This window comes from Hydractinia symbiolongicarpus, chromosome 13 (assembly GCF_029227915.1).
Source record: "Hydractinia symbiolongicarpus strain clone_291-10 chromosome 13, HSymV2.1, whole genome shotgun sequence".
Taxonomy (NCBI): domain Eukaryota; kingdom Metazoa; phylum Cnidaria; class Hydrozoa; order Anthoathecata; family Hydractiniidae; genus Hydractinia; species Hydractinia symbiolongicarpus.
In genome coordinates, this window is record NC_079887.1 from 1,915,097 (window position 1) to 1,939,313 (window position 24,217).

Consider the following 24,217-nt stretch of genomic DNA (forward strand, 5'->3'; position numbering starts at 1 on the left):
TTTCAAAAATGTTTTCATTTTTGATGAGACGCTGAATAAAAGAAGTTTAATCGCCGGCACACAAAAACCCGCCATTTCCCGTAAGCCCCGGACTCGGTCCGTATAATCAAAAGTATACAAAGAAAGTACCCAGGGAGTAAACTCATTTCCCGAACGATTTTTTAAATTATTTTTTCACCACTAAAACGCATGAGATTTGTAGTTTTCAAAAATGTTCTCATTTTTGATGAGACGCTTAATGAAAGTGGTTCAATCGCCGGCAAACGAAAACCCGCGATTTCCCGTAAATCCCGGGCTTGGCCCGTTTAGTCGAATGTATACAAAGTAAGTACCCTGTGAGTAAACTCATTTCCAGAACGATTTTTTAAATTATTTTTTCACCACTAAAACGCATAAGACTTGAAGTTTTCAAAAATGTTTTCATTTCTGATGAGACGCTGAATAAAATAAGTTTAATCGCCGCAAACGAAAACCCGCGATTTCCCGTAAATCCCGGGCTTGGCCCGTATAGTCAAAAGTATACAAAGATAGTACCCAGGGAGTAAACTCATTTCTCGAACGATTTTTTAATTTATTTTTTCATCACTAAAACGCATGAGACTTGTAGTTTTTAAAAAGGTTTTCATTTTTGATGAGACGCTGAATAAAAGAAGTTTAATCGCCGGCAAACAAAAACCCGCGATTTCCCAAAAATCCCGGACTCGCCCTGTATAGTCAAAAGTATTCAAAGAAAGTACCCAGGGAGTAAACTCATTTCCCGAACGATTTTTTAAATTATTATTTCACCACTAAAACGCATGAGACTTGTAGTTTTCAAAAATGTTCTCATTTTTGATGAGACGCTTAATGAAAGTGGTTTAATCGCCGGCAAACGAAAACCCGCGTTTTCCCGTAAATCCCTGGCTTGGCCCGTATAGTCGAATGTATACAAAGTAAGTACCCTGTGAGTAAACTCATTTCCAGAACGATTTTTTAAATTATTTTTTCACCACTAAAACGCATAAGACTTGTAGTTTTCAAAAATGTTTTCATTTCTGATGAGACGCTGAATAAAATAAGTTTAATCGCCGCAAACGAAAACCCGCGATTTCCCGTAAATCCCGGGCTTGGCCCGTATAGTCAAAAGTATACAAAGAAAGTACCCAGGGAGTAAACTCATTTCCCGAACGATTTTTTAAATTATTTTTTCACCACTAAAACGCATGAGACTTGTAGTTTTCAGAAATGTTTTCATTTTTGATGAGACACTGAATAAAAGAAGTTTAATTGCCGGCAAATAAAACCCGCCATTTCCCGTAAATCCCGGGCTTGGCCCGTGTAGTCGAATGTATACAAAGAAAGTACCCAGGGAGTAAACTCAATTCCCGAGCGATTTTTTAAATTTTTTTTCACCACTAAAACGCACGAGACTTGTATTTTTTAAAAATGTTTTCATTTTTGATGAGACGCTGAATAAAAGAAGTTTAATCGTCGGCAAACGAAAACCTGCGATTTCCCGTAAATTTCGGACTCTGCCCGTATAGTGAAAAGTATAAAAAGAAAGTACCCAGGGTGTAAACTCATTTCCCGAACGATTTTTTAAATTATTATTTCACCACTAAAGCCCATGAGACTTGTAGTATTTAAAAATATTTTCATTTTTGATGAGACGCTGAATAAAAGAAGTTTAATCGCCGGCAAACAAAAACCCGCGACTTCCCGTAAATCCCGGACTCGCCCCGTATAGTCAAAAGTATACAAAGAAAGTACCCAGGGAGTAAACTCATTTCCCGAACGATTTTTTAAATTATTTTTTCACCACTAAAACGCATGAGACTTGTAGTTTTCAGAGATGTTTTCATTTTTGATGTGACGCTGAATAAAAGAAGTTTAATCGCCGCAAACGAAAACCTGCGATTTCCCGTAAATCCCGGACTCGGCCCGTATAGTCAAAAGTATACAAAGAAAGTACCCGGGGTGTAAACTCATTTCCCGAACGATTTTTTAAATTATTATTTCACCACTAAAGCCCATGAGACTTGTAGTATTTAAAAATATTTTCATTTTTGATGAGACGCTAAATAAAAGAAGTTTAATCCCTGGCAAACGAAAACCTGCGATTTCCCGTAAATCCCCGCCTCGGCCCGTATAGTCAAAAGTATACAAAGAAAGTACCCGGGGTGTAAACTCATTTCCCGAACGATTTTTTAAATTATTATTTCACAACTAAAGCCCATGAGACTTGTAGTTTTTAAAAATGTTTTCATTTTTGATGATACGCTTAATAAAAGAGGTTTAATCGCCGGCAAACGAAATCCCGCGATTTCCCGTAAATCCCGGTCTCGGCCCGTATAGTCAAAAGTATACAAAGAAAGTACCCGGGGTGTAAACTCATTTCCCGAACGATTTTTTAAATTATTTTTTAACCACTAAAGCCCATGAGACTTGTAGTATTTAAAAATATTTTCATTTTTGATGAGACGCTAAATAAAACAAGTTTAATCGCCGGCAAACGAAAACCTGCGATTTCCCGTAAATTTCGGACTCTGCCCGTATAGTGAAAAGTATAAGAAGAAAGTACCCAGGGTGTAAACTCATTTCCCGAACGATTTTTTAAATTATAATTTCACCACTAAAGCCCATGAGACTTGTAGTATTTAAAAATATTCTCATTTTTGATGAGACGCTGAATAAAAGAAGTTTAATTGCCGGCAAACAAAAACCCGCGATTTCCCGTAAATCCCGGGCTTGGCCCGTATAGTCAAAAGTATACAAAGAAAGTACCCAGGGAGTAAACTCATTTCCCGAACGATTTTTTAAATTATTTTTTCACCACTAAAACGCATGAGACTTGTAGTTTTCAAAAATGTTTTCATTTTTGATGAGACGCTGAATAAAAGAAGTTTAATCGTCGGCAAACGAAAACCTGCGATTTCCCGTAAATTTCGGACTCTGCCCGTATAGTGAAAAGTATAAAAAGAAAGTACCCAGGGTGTAAACTCATTTCCCCAACGATTTTTTAAATTATTATTTCACCACTAAAGCCCATGAGACTTGTAGTATTTAAAAATATTTTCATTTTTGATGAGACGCTGAATAAAAGAAGTTTAATCGCCGGCAAACAAAAACCCGCGACTTCCCGTAAATCCCGGACTCGGCCCGTATAGTCAAAAGTATACAAAGAAAGTACCCAGGGAGTAAACTCATTTCCCGAACGATTTTTTAAATTATTTTTTCACCACTAAAACGCATGAGACTTGTAGTTTTCAGAGATGTTTTCATTTTTGATGTGACGCTGAATAAAAGAAGTTTAATCGCCGCAAACGAAAACCTGCGATTTCCCGTAAATCCCGGACTCGGCCCGTATAGTCAAAAGTATACAAAGAAAGTACCCGGGGTGTAAACTCATTTCCCGAACGATTTTTTAAATTATTATTTCACCACTAAAGCCCATGAGACTTGTAGTATTTAAAAATATTTTCATTTTTGATGAGACGCTAAATAAAAGAAGTTTAATCCCTGGCAAACGAAAACCTGCGATTTCCCGTAAATTCCCGGCTCGGCCCGTATAGTCAAAAGTATACAAAGAAAGTACCCGGGGTGTAAACTCATTTCCCGAACGATTTTTTAAATTATTATTTCACAACTAAAGCCCATGAGACTTGTAGTTTTTAAAAATGTTTTCATTTTTGATGATACGCTTAATAAAAGAGGTTTAATCGCCGGCAAACGAAATCCCGCGATTTCCCGTAAATCCCGGTCTCGGCCCGTATAGTCAAAAGTATACAAAGAAAGTACCCGGGGTGTAAAGTCATTTCCCGAACGATTTTTTAAATTATTTTTTCACCACTAAAGCCCATGAGACTTGTAGTATTTAAAAATATTTTCATTTTTGATGAGACGCTAAATAAAACAAGTTTAATCGCCGGCAAACGAAAACCTGCGATTTCCCGTAAATTTCGGACTCTGCCCGTATAGTGAAAAGTATAAGAAGAAAGTACCCAGGGTGTAAACTCATTTCCCGAACGATTTTTTAAATTATAATTTCACCACTAAAGCCCATGAGACTTGTAGTATTTAAAAATATTCTCATTTTTGATGAGACGCTGAATAAAAGAAGTTTAATTGCCGGCAAACAAAAACCCGCGACTTCCCGTAAATCCCGGACTCGGCCCGTATAGTCAAAAGTATACAAAGAAAGTACCCAGGGAGTAAACTCATTTTCCGAACGATTTTTTAAATTATTTTTTCACCACTAAAACGCATGAGACTTGTAGTTTTCGGAGATGTTTTCATTTTTGATGAGACGCTGAATAAAAGAAGTTTAATCGCCGCAAACGAAAACCTGCGATTTCCCGTAAATCCCGGACTCGGCCCGTATAGTCAAAAGTATACAAAGAAAGTACCCGGGGTGTAAACTCATTTCCCGAACGATTTTTTAAATTATTATTTCACCACTAAGGTCCATGAGACTTGTAGTATTTAAAAATATTTTCATTTTTGATGAGACGCTAAATAAAAGAAGTTTAATCCCCGGCAAACGAAAACCTGCGATTTCCCGTAAATCCCCGACTCGGCCCGTATAGTCAAAAGTATACAAAGAAAGTACCCGGGGTGTAAACTCATTTCCCGAACGATTTTTTAAATTATTATTTCACAACTAAAGCCCATGAGACTTGTAGTTTTTAAAAATGTTTTCATTTTTGATGAGACGCTTAATAAAAGAGGTTTAATCGCCGGCAAACGAAAACCCGCGATTTCCCGTAAATCCCGGTCTTGGCCCGTATAGTCGAATGTATACAAAGAAAGTTCCCTGTGAGTAAACTCATTTCCAGAACGATTTTTTAAATTATTTTTTCATCACTAAAACGCATAAGACTTGTAGTTTTCAAAATTGTTTTCATTTTTGATGAGACGCTGAATAAAAGAAGTTTAATCGCCGCAAACGAAAAGCCGCGATTTCCCGTAAATCCCGGGCTTGGCCCGTATAGTCAAAAGTATACAAAGATAGTACCCAGGGAGTAAACTCATTTCCCGAACGATTTTTTAATTTATTTTTTCACCACTAAAACGCATGAGACTTGTAGTTTTCAAAAATGTTTTCATTTTTGATGAGACGCTGAATAAAAGAAGTTTAATCGCCGGCAAACGAAAACCTGCAATATCCCGTAAATCCCGGACTCGGCCCGTATAGTCAAAAGTATACAAAGAAAGTACCCAGGGAGTAAACTTATTTCCCAAACGATTTTTTAAATTATTATTTCACCAGTAAAGCCCATGAGACTTGTAGTTTTTAAAAATGTTTTCATTTTTGATGAGACGCTGAATAAAAGAAGTTTAATCGCCGGCAAACAAAAACCCGCGATTTCCCGTAAATCCCGGACTCGGCCCGTATAGTCAAAAGTATACAAAGAAAGTACCCAGGGAGTAAACTCATTTCCCGAACGATTTTTTAAATTTTTTTTCACCACTAAAACGCATGAGACTTGTAGTTTTCAGAAATCTTTTCATTTTTGATGAGACGCTTAATGAAAGTGGTTTAATCGCCGGCAAACGAAAACCTGCGATTTCCCGTAAATCCCAGACTCGGCCCGTATAGTCAAAAGTATACAAAGAAAGAACCCAGGGTGTAAACTCATTTCTTGAACGATTTTTTAAATTATTTTTTCACCACTACAACGCATGAGACTTGTAGTTTTTAAAAATGTTTTCATTTTTGATGAGACGCTGAATAAAAGAAGTTTAATCGCCGGCAAACGAAAATCCGCGATTTCCCGTAAATCCCGGTCTCGGCCCGTATAGTCAAAAGTATACAAGGAAAGTACCCAGTGAGTAAACTCATTTCCCTAACGAATTTTTAAATTATTTTTTCACCACTAAAACGCATGAGACTTGTAGTTTTCAAAAATGTTTTCATTTTTGATGAGACGCTGAATAAAAGAAGTTTTATCGCCGGCAAACGAAAACCTGCGATTTCCCGTAAATCCCGGACTCGGCCCGTATAGTCAAAAGTATACAAAGAAAGTACCCAGGGTGTAAACTCATTTCCTGAACGATTTTTTAAATTATTATTTCACCACTAAAGCCCATGAGACTTGTAGTATTTAAAAATATTTTCATTTTTGATGAGACGCTGAATAAAAGAAGTTTAATCGCCGGCAAACAAAAACCCGCGACTTCCCGTAAATCCCGGACTCGGCCCGTATAGTCAAAAGTATACAAAGAAAGTACCCAGGGAGTAAACTCATTTCCCGAACGATTTTTTAAATTATTTTTTCACCACTAAAACGCATGAGACTTGTAGTTTTCAGAGATGTTTTCATTTTTGATGAGACGCTGTATAAAAGAAGTTTAATCGCCGCAAACGAAAACCTGCGATTTCCCGTAAATCCCTGAATCGGCCCATATAGTCAAAAGTATACAAAGAAAGTACCCGGGGTGTAAACTCATTTCCCGAACGATTTTTTAAATTATTATTTCACCACTAAAGCCCATGAGACTTGTAGTATTTAAAAATATTTTCATTTTTGATGAGACGCTAAATAAAAGAAGTTTAATCGCCGGCAAACGAAAACCTGCGATTTCCGTAAATCCCCGACTCGGCCCGTATAGTCAAAAGTATACAAAGAAAGTACCCAGGGAGTAAACTTATTTCCCAAACGATTTTTTAAATTATTATTTCACCAGTAAAGCCCATGAGACTTGTAGTTTTTAAAAATGTTTTCATTTTTGATGAGACGCTGAATAAAAGAAGTTTAATCGCCGGCAAAAAAAAACCCGCGATTTCCCGTAAATCCCGGACTCGGCCCGTATAGTCAAAAGTATACAAAGAAAGTACCCAGGGAGTAAACTCATTTCCCGAACGATTTTTTAAATTTTTTTTCACCACTAAAACGCATGAGACTTGTAGTTTTCAGAAATCTTTTCATTTTTGATGAGACGCTTAATGAAAGTGGTTTAATCGCCGGCAAACGAAAACCTGCGATTTCCCGTAAATCCCAGACTCGGCCCGTATAGTCAAAAGTATACAAAGAAAGAACCCAGGGTGTAAACTCATTTCTCGAACGATTTTTTAAATTATTTTTTCACCACTACAACGCATGAGACTTGTAGTTTTTAAAAATGTTTTCATTTTTGATGAGACGCTGAATAAAAGAAGTTTAATCGCCGGCAAACGAAAATCCGCGATTTCCCGTAAATCCCGGTCTCGGCCCGTATAGTCAAAAGTATACAAGGAAAGTACCCAGTGAGTAAACTCATTTCCCTAACGAATTTTTAAATTATTTTTTCACCACTAAAACGCATGAGACTTGTAGTTTTCAAAAATGTTTTCATTTTTGATGAGACGCTGAATAAAAGAAGTTTAATCGACGGCAAACGAAAACCTGCGATTTCCCGTAAATCCCGGACTCGGCCCGTATAGTCAAAAGTATACAAAGAAAGTACCCAGGGTGTAAACTCATTTCCTGAACGATTTTTTAAATTATTATTTCACCACTAAAGCCCATGAGACTTGTAGTATTTAAAAATATTTTCATTTTTGATGAGACGCTGAATAAAAGAAGTTTAATCGCCGGCAAACAAAAACCCGCGACTTCCCGTAAATCCCGGACTCGGCCCGTATAGTCAAAAGTATACAAAGAAAGTACCCAGGGAGTAAACTCATTTCCCGAACGATTTTTTAAATTATTTTTTCACCACTAAAACGCATGAGACTTGTAGTTTTCAGAGATGTTTTCATTTTTGATGAGACGCTGAATAAAAGAAGTTTAAACGCCGCAAACGAAAACCTGCGATTTCCCGTAAATCCCTGAATCGGCCCGTATAGTCAAAAGTATACAAAGAAAGTACCCGGGGTGTAAACTCATTTCTTGAACGATTTTTTAAATTATTATTTCACCACTAAAGCCCATGAGACTTGTAGTATTTAAAAATATTTTCATTTTTGATGAGACGCTAAATAAAAGAAGTTTAATCGCCGGCAAACGAAAACCTGCGATTTCCCGTAAATCCCCGACTCGGCCCGTATAGTCAAAAGTATACAAAGAAAGTACCCGGGGTGTAAACTCATTTCCCGAACGATTTTTTAAATTATTATTTCACCACTAAAGCCCATGAGACTTGTAGTTTTTAAAAATGTTTTCATTTTTGATGAGACGCTTAATAAAAAAGGTTTAATCGCCGGCAAACGAAATCCCGCGATTTCCCGTAAATCCGGGGCTTGGCCCGTATAGTCAAATGTATACAAAGAAAGTACCCAGGAAGTAAACTCATTTCCCGAACAATTTTTTAAATTTTTTTTTCACCACTAAAACGCATGAGACTTGTATTTTTCAAAAATGTTTTCATTTTTGATGAGACGCTGAATAAAAGAAGTTTAATCGCCGGCAAACGAAATCCTGCGATTTCCCGTAAATCCCGGACTCGGCCCGTATAGTCAAAAGTATACAAAGAAAGTACCCGGGGTGTAAACTCATTTCCCGAACGATTTTTTAAATTATTATTTCACCACTAAAGCCCATGAGACTTGTAGTTTTTAAAAATGTTTTCATTTTTGATGAGACGCTTAATAAAAGTGGTTTAATCGCCGGCAAACGAAATCCCGCGATTTCCCGTAAATCCGGGGCTTGGCCCGTATAGTCGAATGTATACACAGAAAGTACCCAGGAAGTAAACTCATTTCCCGAACGATTTTTTAAATTTTTTTTTTCACCACTAAAACGCATGAGACTTGTAGTTTTTAAAAATTTTTCCATTTTTGATGAGACGCTTAATAAAAGTAGTTTAATCGCCGGCAAACGAAAACCCGCGATTTCCCGTAAATCCCGGTCTTGGCCCGTATAGTCGAATGTATACAAAGAAAGTACCCTGCAAGTAAACTCATTTCCAGAACGATTTTTTAAATTATTTTTTCACCACTAAAACGCATAAGACTTGTAGTTTTCAAAAATGTTTTCACTTCTGATGAGACGCTGAATAAAAGAAGTTTAATCGCCGCAAACGAAAAGCCGCGATTTCCCGTAAATCACGGGCTTGGCCCGTATAGTCAAAAGTATACAAAGATAGTACCCAGGGAGTAAACTCATTTCCCGAACGATTTTTTAATTTATTTTTTCACCACTAAAACGCATGAGACTTGTAGTTTTCAAAAATGTTTTCATTTTTGATGAGACGCTGAATAAAAGAAGTTTAATCGCCGGCAAACGAAAACCTGCGATTTCCCATAAATCCCGGACTCGGCCCGTTTAGTCAAAAGTATACAAAGAAAGTACCCAGGGAGTAAACTTATTTCCCAAACGATTTATTAAATTATTATTTCACCACTAAAGCCCATGAGACTTGTAGTTTTTAAAAATGTTTTCATTTTTGATGAGACGCTGAATAAAAGAAGTTTAATCGCCGGCAAACAAAAACCCGCGATTTCCCGTAAATCCCGGACTCGGCCCGTAAATTCAAAAGTATACAAAGAAAGTACCCAGGGAGTAAACTCATTTCCCGAACGATTTTTTAAATTTTTTTTCACCACTAAAACGCATGAGACTTGTAGTTTTCAGAAATCTTTTCATTTTTGATGAGACGCTTAATGAAAGTGGTTTAATCGCCGGCAAACGAAAACCTGCGATTTCCCGTAAATCCCAGACTCGGCCCGTATAGTTAAAAGTATACAAAGAAAGAACCCAGGGTGTAAACTCATTTCTCGAACGATTTTTTAAATTATTTTTTCACCACTACAACGCATGAGACTTGTAGTTTTTAAAAATGTTTTCATTTTTGATGAGACTCTGAATAAAAGAAGTTTAATCGCCAGCAAACGAAAATCCGCGATTTCCCGTAAATCCCGGTCTCGGCCCGTATAGTCAAAAGTAAACAAGGAAAGTACCCAGTGAGTACACTCATTTCCCTAACGAATTTTTAAATTATTTTTTCACCACTAAAACGCATGAGACTTGTAGTTTTCAAAAATGTTTTCATTTTTGATGAGACGCTGAATAAAAGAAGTTTAATCGACGGCAAACGAAAACCTGCGATTTCCCGTAAATCCCGGACTCGCCGCGTATAGTCAAAAGTATACAAAGAAAGTACCCAGGGTGTAAACTCATTTCCTGAACGATTTTTTAAATTATTTTTTCACCACTAGAACGCATGATACTTGTAGTTTTTAAAAATGTTTTCATTTTTGATGAGACGCTTAATAAAAGAGGTTTAATCGCAGGCAAACGAAATCCAGCGATTTCCCGTAAATCCGGGGCTTGGCCCGTATAGTCGATTGTATACAAAGAAAGTACCCAGGAAGTAAACTCATTTCCCGAACGATTTTTTAAATTTTTTGTTCACCACTAAAACGCATGAGACTTGTAGTTTTTAAAAATGTTTTCATTTTTGATGAGACGCAGAATAAAAGAAGTTTAATCGCCGGCAAACGAAAACCTGCGATTTCCCGTAAATCCCGGACTCGGCCCGTATAGTCAAAAGTATACAAAGAAAGTACCCGGGGTGTAAACTCATTTCCCGAACGATTTTTTAAATTATTATTTCACCACTAAAGCCCATGAGACTTGTAGTTTTTAAAAATGTTTTCATTTTTGATGAGACACTTAATAAAAGAGTTTTAATCGCCAGCAAAGGAAATCCCGCGATTTCCCGTAAATCCCGGGCTTGGCCCGCATAGTCGAATGTATACAAAGAAAGTACCCAGGAAGTAAACTCATTTCCGAACGATTTTTTAAATTTTTTTTTCACCACTAAAACGCATGAGACTTGTAGTTTTTAAAAATGTTTTCATTTTTGATGAGACGCTTAATGAAAGAGGTTTAATCGCCGACAAACGAAAACCCGCGATTTCCTGAGAATCCCGGGCTTGGCCCGTATAGTCCAATGTATACAAAGAAAGTACCCTGTGAGTAAACTCATTTCCAGAACGATTTTTTAAATTATTTTTTCACCACTAAAACGCATAAGACTTGTAGTTTTCAAAAATGTTTTCATTTCTGATGAGACGCTGAATAAAAGAAGTTTAATCGCCGGCAAACGAAAACCCGCGATTTCCCGTAAATCCCGGGCCTGGCCCGTATAGTCAAAAGTATACAAAGATAGTACCCAGGGAGTAAACTCATTTCCCGAACGATTTTTTAATTTATTTTTTCACCACTAAAACGCATGAGACTTGTAGTTTTCAAAAATGTTTTCATTTTTGATGAGACGCTGAATAAAAGAAGTTTAATCGCCGGCAAACGAAAACCTGCGATTTCCCGTAAATCCCGGACTCGGCCCGTATAGTCAAAAGTATACAAAGAAAGTACCCAGGGAGTAAACTAATTTCCCAAACGATTTTTTAAATTATTATTTCACCACTAAAGCCCATGAGACTTGTAGGTTTTAAAAATGTTTTCATTTTTGATGAGACGCTGAATAAAAGAAGTTTAATCGCCGGCAAACGAAAACCCGCGATTTCCCGTAAATCCCGGCTTGGCCCGTATAGTCAAAAGTATACAAAGAAAGTACCCAGGGAGTAAACTCATTTCCCGAACGATTTTTTATATTATTTTTTCACCACTAAAACGCATGAGACTTGTAGTTTTCAAAAATGTTTTCATTTTTGATGAGACGCTGAATAAAAGAAGTTTAATCGCCGGAAAACGAAAACCCGCGATTTCCCGTAAATCCCGGGCTTGGCACGTATAGTCGAATGTATACAAAGAAAGTACCCAGGGAGTAAACTCATTTCCCGAACGATTTTTTAAATTTTTTTTTTCACCACTAAAACGCATGAGACTTGTAGTTTTCAAAAATGTTTTCATTTTTGATGAGACGCTGAATAAAAGAAGTTTAATCGCCGGCAAACGAAAACCCGCGATTTCCCGTAAATCCCGGCTTGGCCGGTATAGTCAAAAGTATACAAAGGAAGTACCCAGGGAGTAAACTCATTTCCCGAAGGATTTTTAAATTATTTTTTCACCACTAAAACGCATGAGACTTGTAGTTTTTAAAAATGTTTTCATTTTTGATGAGACGCTGAATAAAAGAAGTTTAATCGCCGGCAAACGAAAACCCGCGATTTCCCGTAAATCCCGGCTTGGCCCGTATAGTCAAAAGTATACAAAGAAAGTACCCAGGGAGTAAACTCATTTCCCGAACGATTTTTTAAATTATTTTTTCACCACTAAAACGCATGAGACTTGTAGTTGTCAAAAATGTTTTCATTTTTGAGGAGACGCTGAATAAAAGAAGTTTAATCGCCGTCAAACGAAAACCCGCGATTTCCCGTAAATCCCGGACTCGGCCCGTATAGTAAAAAGTATACAAAGATAGTACCCAGGGAGTAAACTCATTTCCCGAACGATTTTTTAAATTATTTTTTCACCACTAAAACGCATGAGACGTGTAGTTTTCAGAAATCTTTTCATTTTTGATGAGACGCTTAATGAAAGTGGTTTAATCGCCGGCAAACGAAAACCTGCGATTTCCCGTAAATCCCAGACTCGGCCCGTATAGTCAAAAGTATACAAAGAAAGAACCCAGGGTGTAAACTCATTTCTCGAACGATTTTTTAAATTATTTTTTCACCACTACAACGCATGTGACTTGTAGTTTTTAAAAATGTTTTCATTTTTGATGAGACGCTGAATAAAAGAAGTTTAATCGCTGGCAAACGAAAATCCGCGATTTTCCGTAAATCCCGGTCTCGGCCCGTATAGTCAAAAGTATACAAGGAAAGTACCCAGTGAGTAAACTCATTTCCCTAACGAATTTTTAAATTATTTTTTCACCACTAAAACGCATGAGACTTGTAGTTTTCAAAAATGTTTTCATTTTTGATGAGACGCTGAATAAAAGAAGTTTAATCGACGGCAAACGAAAACCTGCGATTTCCCGTAAATCCCGGACTCGGCCCGTATAGTCAAAAGTATACAAAGAAAGTACCCAGGGTGTAAACTCATTTCCTGAACGATTTTTTAAATTATTTTTTCACCACTAAAACGCATGAGACTTGTAGTTTTCAAAAATGTTTTCATTTTTGATGAGACGCTTAATAAAAAAGGTTTAATCGCAGGCAAACAAAATCCAGCGATTTCCCGTAAATCCGGGGCTTGGCCCGTATAGTCGATTGTATACAAAGAAAGTACCCAGGAAGTAAACTCATTTCCCGAACGATTTTTTAAATTTTTTTTTCACCACTAAAACGCATGAGACTGGTAGTTTTCAAAAATGTTTTCATTTTTGATGAGACGCAGAATAAAAGTAGGCTGTTCAGGTCAAATTTTTCTATGCGCCGCTCGACCTTCTAGCCGTATGCAACGTTTTCTACATTTCTATACGGTTTCAACGAGGGGTCGCGCAACTCCTAACTCCAAGCCATTCTCTAGTTATTGTTATTTTTATGATAGATAGTATAGCCCTTTTTTGTTGCGTTTTTCGGCCAATTTCGCAACAAAACACGGCACAAAGACGGGGGTCATGTATAGGTTTTTTTTCACAATTTCTATCTTTAAAAATCAATAACTCCAGATTGAGACATGGTAAGAACTTAAAATTTTTACAGTAGATAGTATATTTGTAAAAGAAAAAATATATTAATTTTTGATGGTTTATTTTTAGAAATGACGTAATGATGACGTCATAGCTCAAATATTACTACAAATTGCTCTAAAAGCGCAAGAAAGTATACAACAACCAGTAAACAATTTTATAAACTGTAATCTTAACGTTAAACAAAGTTCATTAGAGTGTACGAAATTTCGGACAAGGGTGTAAATTTGCAGACCAGATAGAAAAAATGACGTCATAGTTGAAAAAGTCTTTCCAAATTGATGAAAATGCAAAAAAGTTCACAGGAACATAATAAAACACCACAAATTAGTAACTATTCAAAAATTATACAAACACTCTTAAGGAGTACAAATATCTGACAAGAGTGTAATTTGCAGACCAGATAGAAAAAATGACGTCATAGTTGAAAAAATCTTTCCAAATTGATGAAAATGCGAAAAAAATTCACAGGAACATAATAAAACACCACAAATTAGTAACTATTCAAAAATTTTACAAACACTCTTGAAGAGTACAAAATATTTGACAAGAGTGTAATTTGCAGACCAGATAGTAAAAATGATGCTGTAGCTCAAAAATAACATAAAATCAATGTATAAAAGCAAAACAATTATACAATAACCGGCAAAAATGTTTATAAACTGTAATCTTAACATTGAGAGACTTCATAGAAATGTACGAAATTTATATTTTTGCAGACCAGCCAGAGAAAATAACGTAATAGCTGAAAAGATATTTCAAATTTAAGGAAATGTAAAAAGAAAGTCCACAGGAACCACTGTAAAACACTAAGTTGGTAACTATAAAACTTTGACAAACACTCTTAAAGCTTGCAAAATATTTGACAGAGTATAAATATGCAGACCAGATGAAAATGGAACAACTGCACCTTTTAGCACCTAAATAAAAAAAAGAACGCAAAATATTAAGCTACCATAAGTGCTAAATGTTTTAATAGAACAATATATACCACATGTCACAAGTTGACAAAACAATGATCCTCAAAGGAAGAAGTTTTTGCCATAAAAAAGTTCCACGGTTTGAACGAAATACATTACCACAAAAATTTCTTCCCTCAAATATATAACTATACTATAACTAACTATATTCTAAGATAACATAATAACGTCTCCCTTCTCAAAATCTAAAATTATTGGAAAACTCCAAACTGTCTCAGGTTCTGACTCATATACTACATTAAACAACGTGCGTTTAGGATTGGAATGTCGTTTTGCTACACTTAGAATTTCCCCTTTACACCAATATGCATCCTCTTCATCTTCTTCCTTTAAATGATGCCGTATGTGTAAACCAACTAAACAATCAGGGTCTTTGATGAAGGAAGGGAGTTTGTTGCTTTTTTGTTGTTCAGACAGTTTTTTCATCCTTTCTTTCTTGATCTTTTCCATCAGTTCCTTTTTTTGGGTTGCAACTACTTCATCTCTATCTTCCTTCGACTTCAGGTTATCCTTTGTTACCTTTTCTGCAGATGATGAAAATGTTACATGCATGATTTTAACAAAGTTTTCAAGAAGCTCTTCCCAAGACAAATCAACTCTTTTGTTTCCACTCTGTTTTGTTTTGTTAAACAATTTGGAATTGCATTTGAAAGGCATAACATGCCTGTAAAAATTCATTTGCGCTAGCAAAACTTCTGCACGTTTTTGTGATGATATATCCATGATGTTTTTTTTCAGTTCATCAACAGATATCCAAGCCTGGACATTTAGCTCAAGCAATTTGTTAAAAGCTTCCACTTTCTTCAATGCTATTTTCTCTTCAGCTTTCTTTTTCATATCTTGTTTAGCAAGCAATTTCCTTTTCCTCTCCTCCAACAGTTCTTTTCTCCTTGATTTATACTTCGCCTTCATTTTTTCCACATTATGTCTGGCTGATTCCATCATACTTTTTTTCTCATCATAAGACTTCTGTTCAAACCAATCAAGTGTTTTGTTACGCGACCACATGGTTAAAGCCTGCAATGTTTCAACATTGGCACTTGGCTTCGTTTTCACTAACAAATCCAAAATTGCAAAGTCACTTTCAGAAGCCTTATTGGTTACTGGTACAATTGATGACGTCTCCTTTATTATCTGACTGGGGCTCCAGTACTTTCCTCCAGGCAGTTGATCCTTACATTGACGCTCTAAGATGATGAGAATTGCATGGAAAATAATTTCAAGGGCTTGCTGTGTTAGAATATCCAATTCATCATCACCTGTATCCTCAAATAGCTTGATAAATAATTCATCTTTGTTGTGTACAATAATACCATCCTCTTGGAAAATATGACTGCCAGATAGAAGTGATGAACAATTGTTGCAGAGTGCAGATAGTTTGACTTTAAGTTGTAACAGGTATGGATTTATTTCGAGGATACTTTCACAAGACTCTATTAATCGCCACAATGGACCAGTCAATAATTTATCAATAATGCCAAGTGCTCTGACTTCACTAAGAAACAACTTATTTGATACGTCTTCATTTACAGCTTTCAGTAAATTATTAGGATCAGGCCATGATGAAAGAAAAGATACGACTGCATCACGATGGTAATATAATGCAGCAGCGTTATAAAACAATATGTTAAAACGATTTCCAATAAATGGTACAAAGTAAGATTTCTGATTGCGACCAGCTAAAAACGAGTTAAAATACGATGCTACTCCACATTCGTCACTTCCACGCACATGAAAAGCTTTACAAGCTGTACGCACTAATCTAGAAGCAGAAGATTCTTTTGCACTATTGAAGGCAAATACTGTTTCATAGTCATCACAGAGGACCATTCTCTCAAATGAATGCAGAACTTTATCTGCCTCTGAGGCAAAATTTGCCAGAAGATGTAATTTGCAAAAGAAATTTCCCATATCGGTCATGTCCGTTTTTTGTGTTTCGCTTAAATAATTCCAGTTTTCTACAACATTTGGTAATAATTTTTCCCTTAAAGATTTCAGTTGTGAGTTAAATAAAGGATTAATAGGGCCAAGATCCGACATTGTAGATTTGATTGATGTGACAAGCCGGGAAAAATTTGCATCCTTGTCACATTCTTTCAGAATGTCACACATGTCATCAATTGTGTCAGTAAAATTTTTCATTACTATTGCCGCATCGCCACCTGCAACTTCTGATAATCCAAATGTTAAAGTTTTTCCTTTCGATGTTGTAATCTGAAAATTTTGATAATGTTTATGGTATTTTGATGTACCATCTCCATGTAAACAATTACCAAACGCATCCTTGTCATTATCAATCATTGCTTCTGCAACCTGTAATTGTGCTAAAATTAATGCTTCTTGCATTAAATGACTTTTTAAACCTTGTGAAGGCAACCTGTCAACCCTTTTTTTTGCAAGTTTTTCAAGTACAACCTTGATCACATCATTTACCTTTCCCATGCTGACATTCAAGGAAAGTAATTCCATAACAACTTCTCTTATTTCGTCTGAATAACGACCACCTTCAAATGTTACAATTTCATTGTCGTTTAATAACGAAACGAGCATTTGCAAATCACGATTTTCTTCAGTAAGTTGCTTCATGTTTGTACAGAGTTTGTCATAATCACTTTTTAAACACTTCATATCATTCACTTCTTTGTGGTCAATCAATTTTTTCTGGTTTTCAATTTTTAACAACAAACTGTGCGTCTTTCTTTTCAGTTTTGCTTTCTCATTCCGCAGATCATCAACTATAGTTTCACTGTTTTCTAATTTATCATTGAGTCTGTTCAAGTTTACTTTCATGTCATCCAACTCATCACTTTTATTCTCAGTACCAGATATCAATTCAGCTATTTCTGATTCCATTTTATTAATTTTATCATCTCTGTTTTTAATTTTCTTTGATAAATTTCTCAATTTATCTGCCCTCGCTTTGCTATTATCTTTAAATTTCAATTCCACATTTCTAAGTTTTTCCTCTACTTCAAGATAATTGTTCTTTATACGACGATATTCTGCTGTCAACTTATTTTCATCCTTCATTGCTACAAATAACTCGTTACTAAGTTTCTTAACCTCTTTGACTTGTGTGTTGTATTGAATTTCTAATTCTTGAAAATTTTCGCACTTTCTTTTTAAACTTTTGTTTTCCTCCTTTAATTGTTTCATTTTCTCTTTAAACAAAACTTCATTTCTAGAACTAGCCGCATCAATAGATCGCTGATGTGGGGTAATTTGCACTGGAACACTAAACTCAGCTTCCAACAAAGTTTCTATAGCAGAATTAGCTTTCCTTTTTTTCAGACCATTTACTTTCTCTACTAGTCTTTTAACTTTTGTATATAACGCTTTTTCTGGACATGTTATTTCAACACCAAGTAAAACAAATCCATCACTTACTTCTTTAATGCTTTTTTCATTCAATGAAGAAAAAAGATCATAAACTTGTTTATTTTTAATACTCATTTTTAAAGCTGAAAATATATCAAGCGAAACTGCACTAATAATTTTATTGTCTAACATAAGCTGCAAAACTTTTAACCAATGCATATTATTTTTAAAATACCATTCCTACCTAGACTGTGTATTATCTGCCTTTCTAGTTTACGTCAGCAATTATGATATAGCTATACATACTAAACAATGGAATATTTACAAAAATAACATTATATAATCATTATCTCTTCAATTATTATCTAAATCTTGCTTTTTAAAACAGTATAAGCTAGCTATAAAGTAACCTACTCTGACTCTTAGCTAACTTTAGGCCTGGAAAGTTGGAAGAGAGGCGTTTTTGTAAAAAAGAATAATGGTAAACAGTAAACAGTTTGCAAGAACTGAGTGGGTAACAAATTGGTATCTGGAATCAACAAATTTCCAAGCCTAATACTTTAAGTGTTTAAAAACCAAATCACACTAGTAGTAAGCAAAATATACCTTTATCTATTAACCACACAGTGGTATGGAATAATTAAACACAACATCACACACTCCATCTTCTGGTCCACTACTTCGGCTAATATATATATAGCTAGGTAGCTAGCTAGCTTTGGTGCTTTAGTTTAGTAGCTGTGTCTAATGTTAACTGGAATATCTAGCACATAGCCATGATTAATAGCCATCATTCCAAGACTATAAATTATATAATAAAATAAAATAAATAAAAAGTCGAAATTCGTTGTTGCACTGCAGCAAGTCACATAGAACTTTAAGACGGGGGTTCGATATAAACAAAAAATGCTTTTTCTCCAGATTTGTCATGCAGGAAAGTTAGGAATAAGAATAGAAATTGAAAGTATATTTTTAATATAAACTAATTTCAAGTGAGACTACCTGATACGTCATGCACTTTCCTCTGTTTGCGCCAAGTTTACATTTCCCTCGTCGAAATCTGAATACACTGTTGGTCGTTTAAACAAGTCTCATTCAAAAAAACAAATTTAAGGTACTTAACAATCACTATCTGCCCATACACCATCTGTCTTAAGCGAAATAGGTGCCGAATTCGACGATTTAAAATAAGTGCCATCACGCGCAATAACAAAATACGCGTTGCCGTGTGCGAGCTTGTTTTAAGCTGAATTTCCGAACACGGCAAAAAGTCACGTGACTGAACAGCCTAATAAAAGAAGTTTAATCGCCGGCAAACGAAAACCTGCGATTTCCCGTAAATCCCGGACTCGGCCCGTATAGTCAAAAGTATACAAAGAAAGTACCCGGGGTGTAAACTCATTTCCCGAACGATTTTTTAAATTATTATTTCACCACTAAAGCCCATGAGACTTGTAGTTTTTAAAAATGTTTTCATTTTTGATGAGACGCTTAATAAAAGAGGTTTAATCGCCAGCAAAGGAAATCCCGCGATTTCCCGTAAATCCCGGGCTTGGCCCGTATAGTCGAATGTATACAAAGAAAGTACCCAGGAAGTAAACTCATTTCCCGAACGATTTTTTAAATTTTTTTTTCACCACTAAAACGCATGAGACTTGTAGTTTTTAAAAATGTTTTCATTTTTGATGAGACGCTTAATGAAAGAGGTTTAATCGCCGACAAACGAAAACCCGCGATTTCCTGTGAATCCCGGGCTTGGCCCGTATAGTCCAATGTATACAAAGAAAGTACCCTGTGAGTAAACTCATTTCCAGAACGATTTTTTAAATTATTTTTTCACCACTAAAACGCATAAGACTTGTAGTTTTCAAAAATGTTTTCATTTCTGATGAGACGCTGAATAAAAGAAGTTTAATCGCCGGCAAACGAAAACCCGCGATTTCCCGTAAATCCCGGGCCTGGCCCGTATAGTCAAAAGTATACAAAGATAGTACCCAGGGAGTAAACTCATTTCCCGAACGATTTTTTAATTTATTTTTTCACCACTAAAACGCATGAGACTTGTAGTTTTCAAAAATGTTTTCATTTTTGATGAGACGCTGAATAAAAGAAGTTTAATCGCCGGCAAACGAAAACCTGCGATTTCCCGTAAATCCCGGACTCGGCCCGTATAGTCAAAAGTATACAAAGAAAGTACCCAGGGAGTAAACTAATTTCCCAAACGATTTTTTAAATTATTATTTCACCACTAAAGCCCATGAGACTTGTAGTTTTTAAAAATGTTTTCATTTTTGAGGAGACGCTGAATAAAAGAAGTTTAATCGCCGTCAAACGAAAACCCGCGATTTCCCGTAAATCCCGGACTCGGCACGTATAGTAAAAAGTATACAAAGAAAGTACCCAGGGAGTAAACTCATTTCCCGAACGATTTTTTAAATTATTTTTTCACCACTAAAACGCATGAGACGTGTAGTTTTCAGAAATCTTTTCATTTTTGATGAGACGCTTAATGAAAGTGGTTTAATCGCCGGCAAACGAAAACCTGCGATTTCCCGTAAATCCCAGACTCGGCCCGTATAGTCAAAAGTATACAAAGAAAGAACCCAGGGTGTAAACTCATTTCTCGAACCATTTTTTAAATTATTTTTTCACCACTACAACGCATGTGACTTGTAGTTTTTAAAAATGTTTTCATTTTTGATGAGACGCTGAATAAAAGAAGTTTAATCGCCGGCAAACGAAAATCCGCGATTTTCCGTAAATCCCGGTCTTGGCCCGTATAGTCAAAAGTATACAAGGAAAGTACCCAGTGAGTAAACTCATTTCCCTAACGAATTTTTAAATTATTTTTTCACCACTAAAACGCATGAGACTTGTAGTTTTTAAAAATGTTTTCATTTTTGATGAGACGCTGAATAAAAGAAGGTTAATCGCCGGCAAACGAAAACCTGCGATTTCCCGTAAATCCCGGGCTCGGCCGTATAGTCAAAAGTATACAAAGAAAGTACCCTGTGAGTAAACTCATTTCCAGAACGATTTTTTAAATTATTTTTTCACCACTAAAACGCATAAGACTTGTAGTTTTCAAAAATGTTTTCATTTCTGATGAGACGCTGAATAAAAGAAGTTTAATCGCCGGCAAACGAAAACCCGCGATTTCCCGTAAATCCCGGGCTTGGCCCGTATAGTCAAAAGTATACAAAGATAGTACCCAGGGAGTAAACTCATTTCCCGAACGATTTTTAAATTTATTTTTTCACCACTAAAACGCTTGAGACTTGTAGTTTTCAAAAATGTTTTCATTTTTGATGAGACGCTGAATAAAAGAAGTTTAATCGCCGGCAAACGAAAACCTGCGATTTGCCGTAAATCCCGGACGCGGCCCGTATAGTCAAAAGTATACAAAGAAAGTACCCAGGGAGTAAACTAATTTCCCAAACGATTTTTTAAATTATTCTTTCACCACTAAAGCCCATGAGACTTGTAGTTTTTAAAAATGTTTTCATTTTTGATGAGACGCTGAATAAAAGAAGTTTAATCGCCGGCAAGCGAAAACCCGCGATTTCCCGTAAATCCTGGACTCGGCCCGTATAGTAAAAAGTATACAAAGAAAGTACCCAGGGAGTAAACTCCATTCCCGAACGATTTTTTAAATGATTTTTTCACCACTAAAACCCATGAGACTTGTAGTTTTCAGAAATCTTTTCATTTTTGATGAGACGCTTAATGAAAGTGGTTTAATCGCCGGCAAACGAAAACCTGCGATTTCCCGTAAATCCAAGACTCGGCCTGTATAGTCAAAAGTATACAAAGAAAGAACCCAGGGTGTAAACTCATTTCTCGAACGATTTTTTAAATTATTTTTTCACCACTACAACGCATGAGACTTGTAGTTTTTAAAAATGTTTTCATTTTTGATGAGACGCTGAATAGAAGAAGTTTAATCGCCAGCAAACGAAAATCCGCGATTTCCCGTAAATCCCGGTCTCGGCCCGTTTAGTCAAAAGTGTAGAAGGAAAGTACCCAGTGAGTAAACTCATTTCCCTAACGAATTTTTAAATTATTTTTTCACCACTAAAACGCATGAGACTTGTAGTTTTTAAAAATGTTTTCATTTTTGATGAGACACTGAATAAAAGAAGTTTAATCGCCGGCAAACGAAAACCTGCGATTTCCCGTAAATCCCGGGAACGGCCGTATAGTCAAAAGTATACAAAGATAGTACCCAGGGTGCAAACTCATTTCCCGAACGATTTTTTAAATTATTTTTTCACCACTAAAACGCATGAGACTTGTAGTTTTTAAAAATGTTTTCATTTTTGATGAGACGCTTAATAAAAGAGGTTTAATCGCCGGCAAACGAAATCCCGCGATTTCCCGTAAATCCGGGGCTTGGCCCGTATAGTCGAATGTATACAAAGAAAGTACCCAGGAAGTAAACTCATTTCCCGAACGATTTTTTAAATTTTTTTTTCACCACTAAAACGCATGAGACTTGTAGTTTTTGAAAGTGTTTTCATTTTTGATGAGACGCTGAATAAAAGAAGTTTAATCGCCGGCAAACAAAAACCTGCGATTTCCCGTAAATCCCGGACTCGGCCCGTATAATCAAAAGTATACAAAGAAAGTACCCGGGGTGTAAACTCATTTCCCGAACGATTTTTTAAATTATTATTTCACCACTAAAGCCCATGAGACTTGTAGTTTTTAAAAATGTTTTTATTTTTGATGAGACGCTTAATAAAAGAGGTTTAATCGCCGCCAAACGAAAACCTGCGATTTCCCGTAAATCCCGGACTCGGCCCGTATAGTAAAAAGTATACAAAGAAAGTACCCAGGGAGTAAACTCATTTCCCGAACGATTTTTTAAATTATTTTTTCACCACTAAAACGCATGAGACTTGTAGTTTTCAGAAATTTTTTCATTTTTGATGAGACGCTTAATGAAAGTGGTTTAATCGCCGGCAAACGAAAACCTGCGATTTCGCGTAAATCCCAGACTCGGTCCGTATAGTCAAAAGTATACAAAGAAAGAACCCAGTGTGTAAACTCATTTCTCGAACGATTTTTTAAATTATTTTTTCACCACTACAACGCATGAGACTTGTAGTTTTTAAAAATGTTTTCATTTTTGATGAGACGCTGAATAAAAGAAGTTTAATCGCCGGCAAACGAAAATCCGCGATTTCCCGTAAATCCCAGTCTCGGCCCGTATAGTCAAAAGTGTACAAGGAAAGTACCCAGGGTGTAAACTCATTTCCCGAACGATTTTTTAAATTATTTTTTCACCACTAAAACGCATGAGACTTGTAGTTTTTAAAAATGTTTTCATTTTTGATGAGACGCTGAATAAAAGAAGTTTAATCGCCGGCAAACGAAAACCTGCGATTCCCCGTAAATCCCGGACTCGGCCCGTATAGTCAAAAGTATACAAAGAAAGTACCCGGGGTGTAAACTCATTTCCCGAACGATTTTTTAAATTATTATTTCACCACTAAAGCCCATGAGACTTGTAGTTTTTAAAAATGTTTTTATTTTTGATGAGACGCTTAATAAAAGAGGTTTAATCGCCGCCAAACGAAAACCTGCGATTTCCCGTAAATCCCGGACTCGGCCCGTATAGTAAAAAGTATACAAAGAAAGTACCCAGGGAGTAAACTCATTTCCCGAACGATTTTTTAAATTATTTTTTCACCACTAAAACGCATGAGACTTGTAGTTTTCAGAAATCTTTTCATTTTTGATGAGACGCTTAATGAAAGTGGTTTAATCGCCGGCAAACGAAAACCTGCGATTTCGCGTAAATCCCAGACTCGGTCCGTATAGTCAAAAGTATACAAAGAAAGAACCCAGTGTGTAAACTCATTTCTCGAACGATTTTTTAAATTATTTTTTCACCACTACAACGCATGAGACTTGTAGTTTTTAAAAATGTTTTCATTTTTGATGAGACGCTGAATAAAAGAAGTTTAATCGCCGGCAAACGAAAATCCGCGATTTCCCGTAAATCCCAGTCTCGGCCCGTATAGTCAAAAGTGTACAAGGAAAGTACCCAGGGTGTAAACTCATTTCCCGAACGATTTTTTAAATTATTTTTTCACCACTAAAACGCATGAGACTTGTAGTTTTTAAAAATGTTTTCATTTTTGATGAGACGCTTAATAAAAGATTTTTAATCGCCGGCAAACGAAATCCCGCGATTTCCCGTAAATCCGGGGCTTGGCCCGTATAGTCGAATGTATACAAAGAAAGTACCCAGGAAGTAAACTCATTTCCCGAACGATTTTTTAATTTTTTTTTCACCACTAAAACGCATGAGACTTGTAGTTTTTAAAAATGTTTTCATTTTTGATGAGACGCTGAATAAAAGAAGTTTAATCGCCGGCAAACGAAAACCTGCGATTCCCCGTAAA

At 36.0% G+C, this 24,217-nt stretch overlaps 1 long non-coding RNA gene across 1 annotated transcript; it reads right to left on the reverse strand.

Moving 5' to 3' along the window:
• Positions 1-13,924: 13,924 nt before the first annotated feature.
• LOC130623017 (uncharacterized) lies at positions 13,925-19,036 on the reverse strand. Its single transcript, XR_008981130.1, has 3 exons — positions 18,807-19,036; positions 18,411-18,605; positions 13,925-14,426 (listed from the first exon to the last, which is right to left on the reverse strand). It is a non-coding gene; the product is annotated as an uncharacterized LOC130623017 (long non-coding RNA).
• Positions 19,037-24,217: the final 5,181 nt, after the last annotated feature.